This window comes from Malaya genurostris, chromosome 2 (assembly GCF_030247185.1).
Source record: "Malaya genurostris strain Urasoe2022 chromosome 2, Malgen_1.1, whole genome shotgun sequence".
NCBI lineage: Eukaryota > Metazoa > Arthropoda > Insecta > Diptera > Culicidae > Malaya > Malaya genurostris.
The window spans coordinates 3,207,212-3,218,577 of NC_080571.1; positions in this window are offsets into that span (position 1 = coordinate 3,207,212).

Below are 11,366 nucleotides of genomic sequence, written 5' to 3' on the forward strand. Positions count from 1 at the left end.
TTTCATGTTGATAGGTGAATCGATCAATCAACTTGTTTACGTTTTGCTCTTTGCTCTTGCTGTATGGGTGATGGGTGCTACATTCACAAATATCATAGCTGTATGGAAAAACTTAGGTTCCACCTATACATTAACATTTAATCTCTCTGGCTTCGTCATACCTTCACCGTAATCGATCCATCTTGAGTTTATTTTTGGAGAAATCATATTCGGAAATATGCTCATTTTGCGTAAGAAATTCATAAAATCAAGATTCCTAATTGTGGATAAACAAAAGCAAGCTCCGTGAATTAAAAATATGGGTAATAAAACAAAAATAACACGCTAATAGACTTAATACTAGATAGAATGATCGTCAAACTCTGAAAAAGTGTATTATGACAAATCTTGTATGTATGATATTTGCTAGAGAAAAATTGATTATGCAACTACATGGCTGACCTTATTTAAAAAAATTCTCATGTAGTTGCATCTGCTCAATTTAAAACGATTGTGCAAATGATACAAAAACTCATACATCGATCCCGTTTCAAATTTGTTTATTTGTTTGCTTGTTCCATCTGACAATAAAAGTCTTAATGAATATAAGTTATAAAATCGAGGATTGCGACACTTTCTGAACAAACTTATGCTGATGATTCACCAAAATCGAATAAATTTTCAACTAGGGAGAAAGTTCGAACACACGCTGCAATAGGTTCGTTGGCTCCAAATGATGTCCGATGGAATCTTCGTTGTAGCAAACCTGTTGATCGTAGAGTTCGTTGTGAAACCCGAAAGTCGATGAGAGACAGGATCTTTGGAGAGTCGATTTCGCCGTTGATAATCTTCGCCACAAACGCAGCTTGTTGAATCTTCCTTCGTCGTTCCAGGGTGTCAAGACCTAACAGGCGACATCGATCAGAGTACGGTGGCAGATGCAAGGGATTTCGCAAGGGAAGATCTCTTAGCGCAAGCCGAATAAATCTTTTCTGAACACGCTCAGTCCGCAAGTTCCGCAACTTTGTAGTTGAAGATTAATGGACGAAGTATTCGGTGAAATATAATTACTTGACATTTGGCAATGCTTATCACAAGATGGTTTCGTCGACACCATGCGACAAATTCATCTACAGGGTCCGGCACTCGAAGTGTAACCAACTTCAGACCTTCGAGCCTGGCGTCAAGGTAAATGCGACATATTATCGGAAAGTATTCTGGACGTTGCTTTGAAGCCGTGGGCAGACAAACATTTCGGTGGCAGACCATGGACGTTTCAGCAGGACTCGGCACCGTCTCACAAAGCTCGAGTGAACCAAGAATGGCTGAAAAACAACGTTCCGAACTTCATCACGTCCACACAATGGCTCTCGAATTCACCAGATGCGAATCCAATGGATTATTCTCTTTGGGCCATTTTGGAGAGCAAAGTCCGAACTAAAAGATACACCAGTCTCGAGGCGCTGAAAAAAGTTATTGTCCGCGAGTGGGCCAAAATACCTGCAAGTCACATTCGGCCAAACGAAGCAACTCCTTCGCTCTCTCAAGTCATCAAGTCAAGGCAAAAGGTGGTCATATCGAGCAAAAGTGAATTGATTCTGAATTTTGTATTATTTTTTACACATTTTGTACTTTGAATTAAGTAAAAGTAATTTTCCAAACTGAATTTATGGCCTTTTTAATTTGTTACACTTCGAGTGCCGGACCCTGTAGCAGCTCTTGAAGATGGACGCAGTCCTCATAATTACGAATTACTAAGTAGATCAGTTTGCATCCATAACCAAGCAGCAAAGCGGCATCGTTGAAAAACAGTGCGAACAGAAGGGGTCCCATATTACTGCCTCGCGGAACTCCTGATTTATTCGTAAACGGGGATGAAACTGAGGTTCCCAATTGTACACGTATTGTTGACTCTACCACACAAATAGGAACTCAACCTATACTGGAAACTACTACGTAATGTAAACAATGCTTATGAATGAATGATAATTGTAAGTGTTATATTGTTTGTTAACATGTATTTGTACGACTGAAATTTCCAAGCGCCTTTCAATAAACGGAATCGGATTGCTGTTTAAAATATGGATCAAATAATAATAATAATTTTGATCAAATTCATATTTCAATGAGCCAGTAAAATTTAGAAAAATATCTTTTCAATATTTTTCAATAGGGCATTGATGGTAATAATTTAGATTATCGCCTTTTCTTTCAAATTGCATGTTTTGAATTTCATATCATTTTTGAAGCAAGGTTTTCAATCCGGCTTATCATTTTTATCTTGCGAAGAGCATCGTTTTGCTCATTTTTTATCCTCAAGAGATTCCGGAGTATAATGTTTCCGAATTATGACAGGCATTTGGAAAAATTTTAGCTCGATCGGAGAAAATATATTTTCGCTAAATTCCATACAAACTTTAAGCCTCGGGCGCGAAAATATAGTTTCTCTGATCGAGCTAAAATTTTGCATGGTGCTTATGGGACCCAAAATAAACATTAGAAGTTTGGTGGAGCCAAAAAGTAAACCTTTTCATCGTTTTTCCATACAACCAACTCACATACACACATACATATACAGCCATTTTTTTGTATTTGTCGAGCTGAATCGAATAGTATATAGCAATAGGAGTAACCAGAAAATTTTGTATCTGAAAAGAAAACAAAAACACAAATGAAACTTTCTGTGTTATGAAATCTATGTACACTGGTCTGGCCGATATCTGTGTCCCCATTACAGAAGCAACCAATCCATCCTCGAATGAGCCTAAAAAATCGTTCTCCGAGCAGGAGCAAACCAGTGGACTAGTGGACGAGCAAAGCGCACAGCACTCACACACACACACACACACACACACACACACACACACACGATATGACGACAACATGATGTATCATAGTTCAAACTGCAGGGATGCCTGATCAATTTCGCACACAGCGTGAATTTGCTTTTATTTAATGCAAGATTCTGATAATATTATTTATAACAATCTATATGAAATACGCTCAATTTTGTGTGCCTTCCTTTGCTTTGTGCTTGGGACCTTTTTTTTGTTGGTGGTACGGTGGTTGCTTCACGCGCGGGAGCTACACATATCTTCTTCTCCTTCGGGACAAGCCCCACATATTCCTGTACTGAGCCCCATACGGATCTTACGTAGAGGGAGCGCATTTCAAATTCAAGAAGGGGAAACCCGGGCGCCATGAGTTATGGGAAGCGATATTCTTGGCAAACATGCGATAAACATAATTCGGAACAGGAGAAAAGCATATTTCTTCGATTGCCTTCGCCCTGCGGCCCTTCGCTGGTGCACCCACGTATGGATGAAGCAACCGAAGGAGCAGCATTGAGGACTCTCTCATGACATGCGAGTTTTATGTTTGCGTACACTTCATCCAACAACTGCGGGGGCTTCGACGGTGTGTATTATCGAAGGAGGCGTAATTGAATTATTTTGAAAGCTTTTTCCTGCCACTTTATTTTCTTGTTATATGTTGGTACACACTCCATAGCTTGCTGAGGTTTTTTTTCTCTCGTACATACTATCAAGTGCGGCGTCAGCATGATGGCCACTTGGAAGGCTTGAAACCAACATCCATTTATATAGGAACTAAAATTACGCTTGAAACTGAGTTCGTACTTTTCCACGTACACACAAATCAACCTTTCCAATCTGTTTTTCTCACCCCTTACCGCGGCGCAGCAGGATTCAGGAAATGAGATTTACCGCTACCGAAGAAGCCTCGATAATTGCATTAGATTAGATAATTTGATTTCACTGTGGCACAGCTGAAAGTAACCTCAATCGATTGGTAAGTTGTTATTTGTCCAGTTATTTGCGGTCTTTCAGCGTACTCGACTTCCGATAGAAATCAAACTGGTGTCCGCTGTGAACTTATCCAGTTTTAAAACCAAGAAGCTACTTTTCCAATGTTGATTGCGTTGTATCTATATGAATGAGGAATATTCATTGGGGGAGAATATTATTTCATGCATTTTTTTACCTATTATATTCGTTGGCATCTTTCAGCTATTGTGAATATTTCCCACCTTTTGCAGATGGGTCTAACCATAACTCATTCACGTGAAATAATGATTTTAAGAATACTATTTATTTCATAAATCTTTGAACGAGTTGTGTAATTTTCTTGATGCTACAAACTCACAAACTCATATGTATTTTGAAAAATTAATCAGTGCCAGAGAGTTGACTTGAAAAAAATATCGGGATAACACCAGATCTCAACGTTTCATACATTTCAGAGACAAAGCAAGAAAACCGGAAAATTCGTAAAAAAAACGTGTAACTTTCTGGAATCCGCGTGAAAAAACCGCGTAATAGATAATGTAGAAAAGCTCTACTTTTGGAGCTCACTTTGATTTCTCAGCAATGCTTTAAGCGATTTTCAATCGCGATTTAAATTAAAGCTCACATTGTCTCCAAAGCTACTGAAAAATTTTATTCTGATCCGATTTCCGGTTCCGCAATTACAGGACGATGAGAAAACTTTCAAACTGTCATCTAAAATGACTATACAAAACCGGTAAGGGCTGGTACGGAAAAAGGCGGGAGGATCTTGACAGCGACATAACTGGATGACGTGAATACTAAAAAAAAAACTGACATGCATTTTCCACACATCCGAATAACGCACGTATTAGCTAATTGATTGTGTAAATTTTGCAAACTTTCAATGCGTCACTCTCAGTGATGGCCCAGCACACGAGCCAGTTCTCATACAGCCCGTGTGCTGTGTTTTTTTAAAAACACGCACACGAAGTCTGAAGCACACGCTCTTGTGCCGTGTTGCTACTAGATCAAGAGTCGACTGCTTTGTAGAACCAGCTAGCGATTCAACCGGTGTGCTGGATCATCTGCTGGCTCATGAGCTGGAATGGGGGGCTAGCTCGTGAGCTGACTCATGTGCTGGCTCATGTGCTGACTTGAGTGTCCGTTCTTTTTTTTTATTCCATAATATAATATAATTTTTAAGCGCACAGTGTCCGCTCTTGTCTTGTCTCTTGTCAGTAGGTGGACTACGCTCATGAGTCTGGTTTGAAAAAGCAAAGCACACGAGCTTAATAGGCACACACGGCAGGTGTGCTGAGCTCGGACATCACTGGTCACTTTTATAAACATTATTCTCTTATATACGCTATGGTATCTTTTTACACGTTTTTTTTTTCGCGCGGTTTTTTTATACACGGCTTTTTTTACACGGATTCCGGAATTACCACGGTTTTCGCAATAAACACGGTTTCTGATGAGAGTTTTAAAAGTACTATCATATGTTTTTTGAGTAAAATCTTAAAAAAGGGAACAGGTTGTTTGTAAGAAAACGATTATGAGAGTAAATTTAAAGTTTGAAAGTTAACTAAAATCATTCATTCAACAATTCATGGGAGTATTGACTGTCGTTCCATAAAATGATTAATCAGTCTTCAGATCTTGAATCCCTGTCGTAAATTATACGATAACAACACACAGTAATACCTTTTCTAATTTGATCCATATTCATCTCTATAAATTCTTCTCCTTTGATTATGTCGCTGCGTGCATAGATCTTCATCCAATACCCATGTCTTCCCACTCAGTTTAGTTGAGAATGACTGTTAAGATCGCAAATGCACATAACAAAATCATTACACAAGTATATCAACAGTTGATATGTATAACAATTTGGGTTATTTTGAGATAATTAACAAATGAAAACAGTTGATAGCTAAAACTTATGATATCAATATAATAACAAAATCAGTTATAATGTCTTATTTTCATTTGCAAGAGTCATAATAATTAATTAATCGACAAAATGAGTTGTTCCGTTGCTTTATATAGAGATATAGTGATCAGAATTTCAAAAAACTAAAAGAAGAAACCAGATCAATAAACAAATTATTCATTTGATAAAAAAAATTAACAATTTATGGTTGGCACAATGCTAAAAATTGGCTGTGATATAGTTTTCTAAAACCTATTATTAAAATGATATTATTCAGAACTATTCGTTATTCTATATAATTTATTACAACTGTTATAAATTTCTCCTTTCGGACTTCTGTATTTATATCAAATTCAAAAATAATTCTGATACACACGTTTCAAAATCTGTAACGATTTTGATACTGCTAGAGTCTTTTTTGTTATGATTTTTGTTATTTTAACAGCTTACCAGCCAGAAATATTTCAAAATTTGTTACAAAAGATTTTTGAAATAAATTACTCCAGTTGTTACAATTCAGTTATTACGATCTGATCGGGTACACATCGTACCTTCGGAATCGAAAAGAACTTATTCTCAAGCTTTTTTGTAGTGAAAGTGTTTATGGGTTCTAATTGTACGTGTTATCGTTCTTTTGAAAACTGGATGCATTATACCAGAAGGCATGAGCCATTTAGAATAATTTGCTTATCGTGCAACGCGTTTCCTAAGTGTTCTAATTTTAATTTGTCATCCAAGGTGTTTTATCAAGTATGACTGGACTCTTCTCGTAACCTCTGGCTGTTTTTCAGATTTCCGTTTTTAAGCTTTTTTCCCCTACTAATTATCAAAAGTTACATTTTATCCAAAATAAAACAAACAAATAATCAAATCTACGATTTTTTGAATTATTACGTAATATTTTCCACGCCGTTTTTTTTGCACGGTTTCCTCAAATAACACGGTTATTTTTTACACGGATTTTTTTTAACACGGTACGTAACCCCGGTGTAAAAAGAGACCTTAGTGTACTGATATAATACGCACTTCACAATCTGGATATTTTTAGTACAAGCCACTTGTAATTTCATGTAAATAAACTTGTTTGAATTGTTATTCAGTTCTATTATAAATTGATGCATAATTGGAGTCATCATGTCATAGGTTGTGATCGGTAACAAAGAATGGAAAATTTCACAATAGGCTAGAAAATCAATTATAAGAGTATTTCGGTTATAAATTGAAAGACTAAATCAACCACAGCATGGACATATCAGTCGAATAAAAATACTCATGGTTTATAACCATGGCACTGAATTTTACTGAAACTGAAACTTAATATTTGTTACTTGCCGTACAAACCAACTTCGGTCGTTCCGATCCTCGGAAGTATTGGAAATAGTGGTCAAAAACTGTAAAAAGGATCTCTTTCACTTTTCATCTAGATGGTCAAACATATTTTCGCAAACTTATATATATTCAAACGAAATGTCTTACAGTTTCATAGGGAATTCAGGGATTTTTTGTGGATACGACTTCCGGTTCCGGAACTACAGGGTAAACAGGATTTGTAGATTTTGCTAAATTACGTCCGAACAAAGTTTTCTGTTTCTATTCAATGAACAGTTTTTCTAGTTTTTCCACTGTAATATGAGTAATATCCCAAGTAGCAATCCGCAACTAGTTCTGATAAGACTAAGTTCAACCTATGTTGCAACAAGAGCACGGATATGTTTTTTTTATGTTATACTGGTTAAAACAAGGTAACATCAGTGTTTTATTATAACATAAACATTGAACTAACTATCATTTGTGAGTTATCGCTACTTGATTCTAACATATATTTGATCACAGCTATGCTTTTAGCTACCAGTTTAAAAAAGGTTTATTTTCCGTTGAGAAACTATTGTAAATACGTAAGCGTATATGTAAATCGTTATTGTGAATTGATATAGCAATAACAAAAATATTATAAGATTATAATATACAATTTCTGTATTGAATCAGATCGCTATCGGTAGGTTTTCCCAACGTAATGATAACGAAAATGCAACCTATAAAGCTTTTGTTGGCTTGAATATGGCGGTCACGATATGGAGTCGCAAGAAGTGTATAAAACATAAATAAAACCAGGATATTACTTTTTTTCAAAACTACTTTTTGCGAAAATACTGAAAGGCAGAGTAGTCATTTTTGTTCTATGAACTATCATAAACACGAAGAAAATAATAAAGACTGTCCCAGAAAGTGTGGACGCACTTTGATTTCGCTGTAAATAATTCACAAGTGTTAGATATTCAAATTTTATTTGGTATACTGACAATATTAGACTACAACAACAAAATATTATTCTCAACATTTGCTACTTATCCATTGTAGACTAGCTGGCGCACCTTCTTGCGAACGTTCCTCATTAAATTCCGTACAGAATTCTTAGCGACAAGTTTTGACACTTTTTTCCAATCTTTTTCGAACTGTTGAATGGTTTCGGCTGCCGAGACAGGTTTCCTAAGACGTGCTTTCGTTAATGCCCAAAATTCCTCAATTGGTTGAAGTTGTGGGCAATTTGGTGGATTCATGTCTTTTGGGACGAATTTTTGGTAGTATACCATTCTACCGTTGATTTCGAGTAGTGGCAAAAAGCAAGATCTGGCCAGAAGACAACAGGATCCTTGTGGCTTCGAATCATGGGTAGAAGTCGTTTTTGTAAACATTCCTTGATGTATATTTCGCTGTTCATTGAAGCAGTGGTGATGAAGGGTTTCGAAATCATATCGCAACTACAAATTGCTTGCCAGACCATAGCTTTCTTACCAAATTTTTCGACTTCAATCGATGTCTCGGACTGGTTTAACACTTGCCCTTCTCGCACCGTATAATATTGTGGTCCCGGAAAGGATTTGTAATCGAGCTTCACGTAGGTTTTGTCGTCCATGATTATGCAGCTTAAATTTCCAGCAAGAATCGTATTGTACAGCTTTCGAACCTTCGGCCTGATCGATGCTTCTTGTTTCGGACTACGTTTAGGTTATTTCTGCTTTTTATAGGTTCGAAGATTCAAACGTTCTTTAGCACGAAGAACATTTGACTTCGAAGTGCTCACTTTTTTTGCCACATACCGAACTGAAACCTCATTCTTTTGCTCGAACGCCTTCAGTATACGTTTATCCAACTGAGGATTTCTTTGTTTCGACTCGTTTTCGGTTTATCCCCAAAGGTGTTATCCTCACCGAACTTCCTGATTGCATTTCGCACGGCTTTTTCACTTAGTTTACTTGTACACAAGTTATTTTCAAGTTTTGGAAAGATAAGTTATTTCAGTATGGCATTACAACGTAACGACAACTTATTTTTAGCCGACTTAGCAACTAGTAGAAATTGCGCCTTTTGAGTCACGCAAGTGGTTAGATGTTAGTAACAATAACTCAAATTTCTGGTTGGAAACTAGTCATAAATAATCTAGCGTAACAAAAATAGTTATATGGGATAATGGTATGAGTAAAATGAGAAAGGCACCAATAGGTGGATTAAAACCTAGTTGATTCCAATTAGCGGAAGATTCTCTTCCTTATGTAGAACAGATATAAAACCCGCAAAAAAACCGCGGGTGGAAAATGTTAGAAACATAACCGGATGACGTAAATACGAATAAAATTGATCGTTCAGTTTCTTTGAAGTTAAAGAATATGAACTCTGAAATCGAATTTTTGCACTGAATGCTAGAACAGAATTCTGAAATTTAGTATTGATGTCAGAACTTAATGTTTTACCTGAACTCGGTAACAGAATTTTTTTTCTAAATTCTGAATCTGAATTTTTTCAATTGGAACTGAATTCGAGACCTGGAGGATACTGGTTCGGAACTAAATTCTGTATGGACCTGGATTCTAATCCGCAGTTGAATTTTTGCATTCCGGCCCAAGATTTAGTTATCAAATCAGGATCCAAAATTCTGTAGTCCAGATCCAGATCCGGAATTTAGTTAAAAAGTCTTCATAATATAGTTCTTAAATTTAGTTATACTTCTTAAAATGTGGAACTGAATTCAGTTTCAGAGTTCTGAACCTGAATTCTAAATCTGAATTCCGGTCGGAAATTTTGGAAATGAATTCTGGTCTAAAACTCAATTTCAGTTTCAGGATTCAGTTTCAAAATTCAGATCGTTGTTTACTTTTCGGTGCATTTTGCTCTAAAGCAACCGTCCTGCACCGCGAACGGTGAACAAGACAAATCCGTCCCACAGATGAATGCTTCATTCTGTATCTGAAACTGAATTCCTGTGCCAACCGAAATGATGCACCTAGTAGATAAGTTAGAAAGTAAATGTCGCTTACTACAGTCGTCTCAACATTCGACACTAGGTTTTCTCTTTGATTCTCGCTGGTACCACACATTTTAGAAAAAACTATTTTTGAAATATTTGTGGTTATGTCATACAACTGAAAATTTTATCAAAAATTGATGATCATATTTTCGGCGGCATGTAGCAAAAATTATGTTGAAACATTAGATACAACAAGAGATATTCACGATCAAAAACTTATCACTCTCTCAGAGGGTAAATAGTAAAGTAAGTCGTATTTACGACAAAAGCTAGAATTTAACAAAGCAAAAAAACTGTTGCGTTGCTTCCAAAATAAGCTTCAACGCTACGTGTTGGCACTACTGCAGGAAAAAGTGAAACACACAAATTTACGCATCATTTGACAGATAATTATTACCAGAAATAAACATCATTCTTATGTCGTTTTCGTTTGAGACAATTGTAACTGTCCCAGGGCAGTTTCACCAAACAAACACTTTGCACAAAACTTTGTTGGATTCGCACTTAGCAACGTAATATAAAAATCAGGTTCGAAACTGACACGATTTTCAGTTCAACGACGTTGAAACAAGGTTCGAAATTTGCTTCAAACAAACGGTTTGACAGCAGTTAGGGTGAACAGCGGTTAGGTTTGGCATCAAGCGAAAACGGCATTAAATTGCCCGTAAACATTGACACATCGTGGAGCACATAAAAACAGTTCATCGGTCGATTGGTCGGCTTGCTATGATTGCTATTCTGTGCTATATCGAGATCGCCATCAAACAATCACAAGTGACAACCTAACGGCGCAACTCAAGGAGGTGTCAAAAACCGCGCGATATGGGGCAATACTGATTGTTTTATTTGTAGCACTTCGGTGGTCTCTCCTACTTCGACTGACTTGCTTTTGGTGCAAGAGCCGGTGACGATTTGTTTTCGAAGTCGCTTGCTTTTGTTTTCTTCTAGTAATGGGTTTGAGAGGTGTTTTAGGGTCTATAAAATAATATCCCATGACGCACACGCTACTCGCGCAGCTAGACTCCACTGTTCTGAAAAGCCGACTAGCTGTGGCGTAAGAATGCAAATTTATTTTCTTCAGCCACCGCAAATAGATATTCAGACCAGAACAATTTTTTTTGAAGACTTTGTTAATTAAAAATTTTCCATACGTTGGAAATAAGAATCGCCATCTACTCGACTGTTCGCCACAATATCACTAAACTTTGTTTTAAAACAATAACAATAACTTAAGGGGCGGATAGTATTTAACACTTTTGAAAAATTATTTATTTTCTTATTTGTATTTTATCATAGTGAAGCATTTCAAGAATATTCTGTGAAATTTCGAAGCCTATCGGAACAAACCTCAGCAAGTTATTGG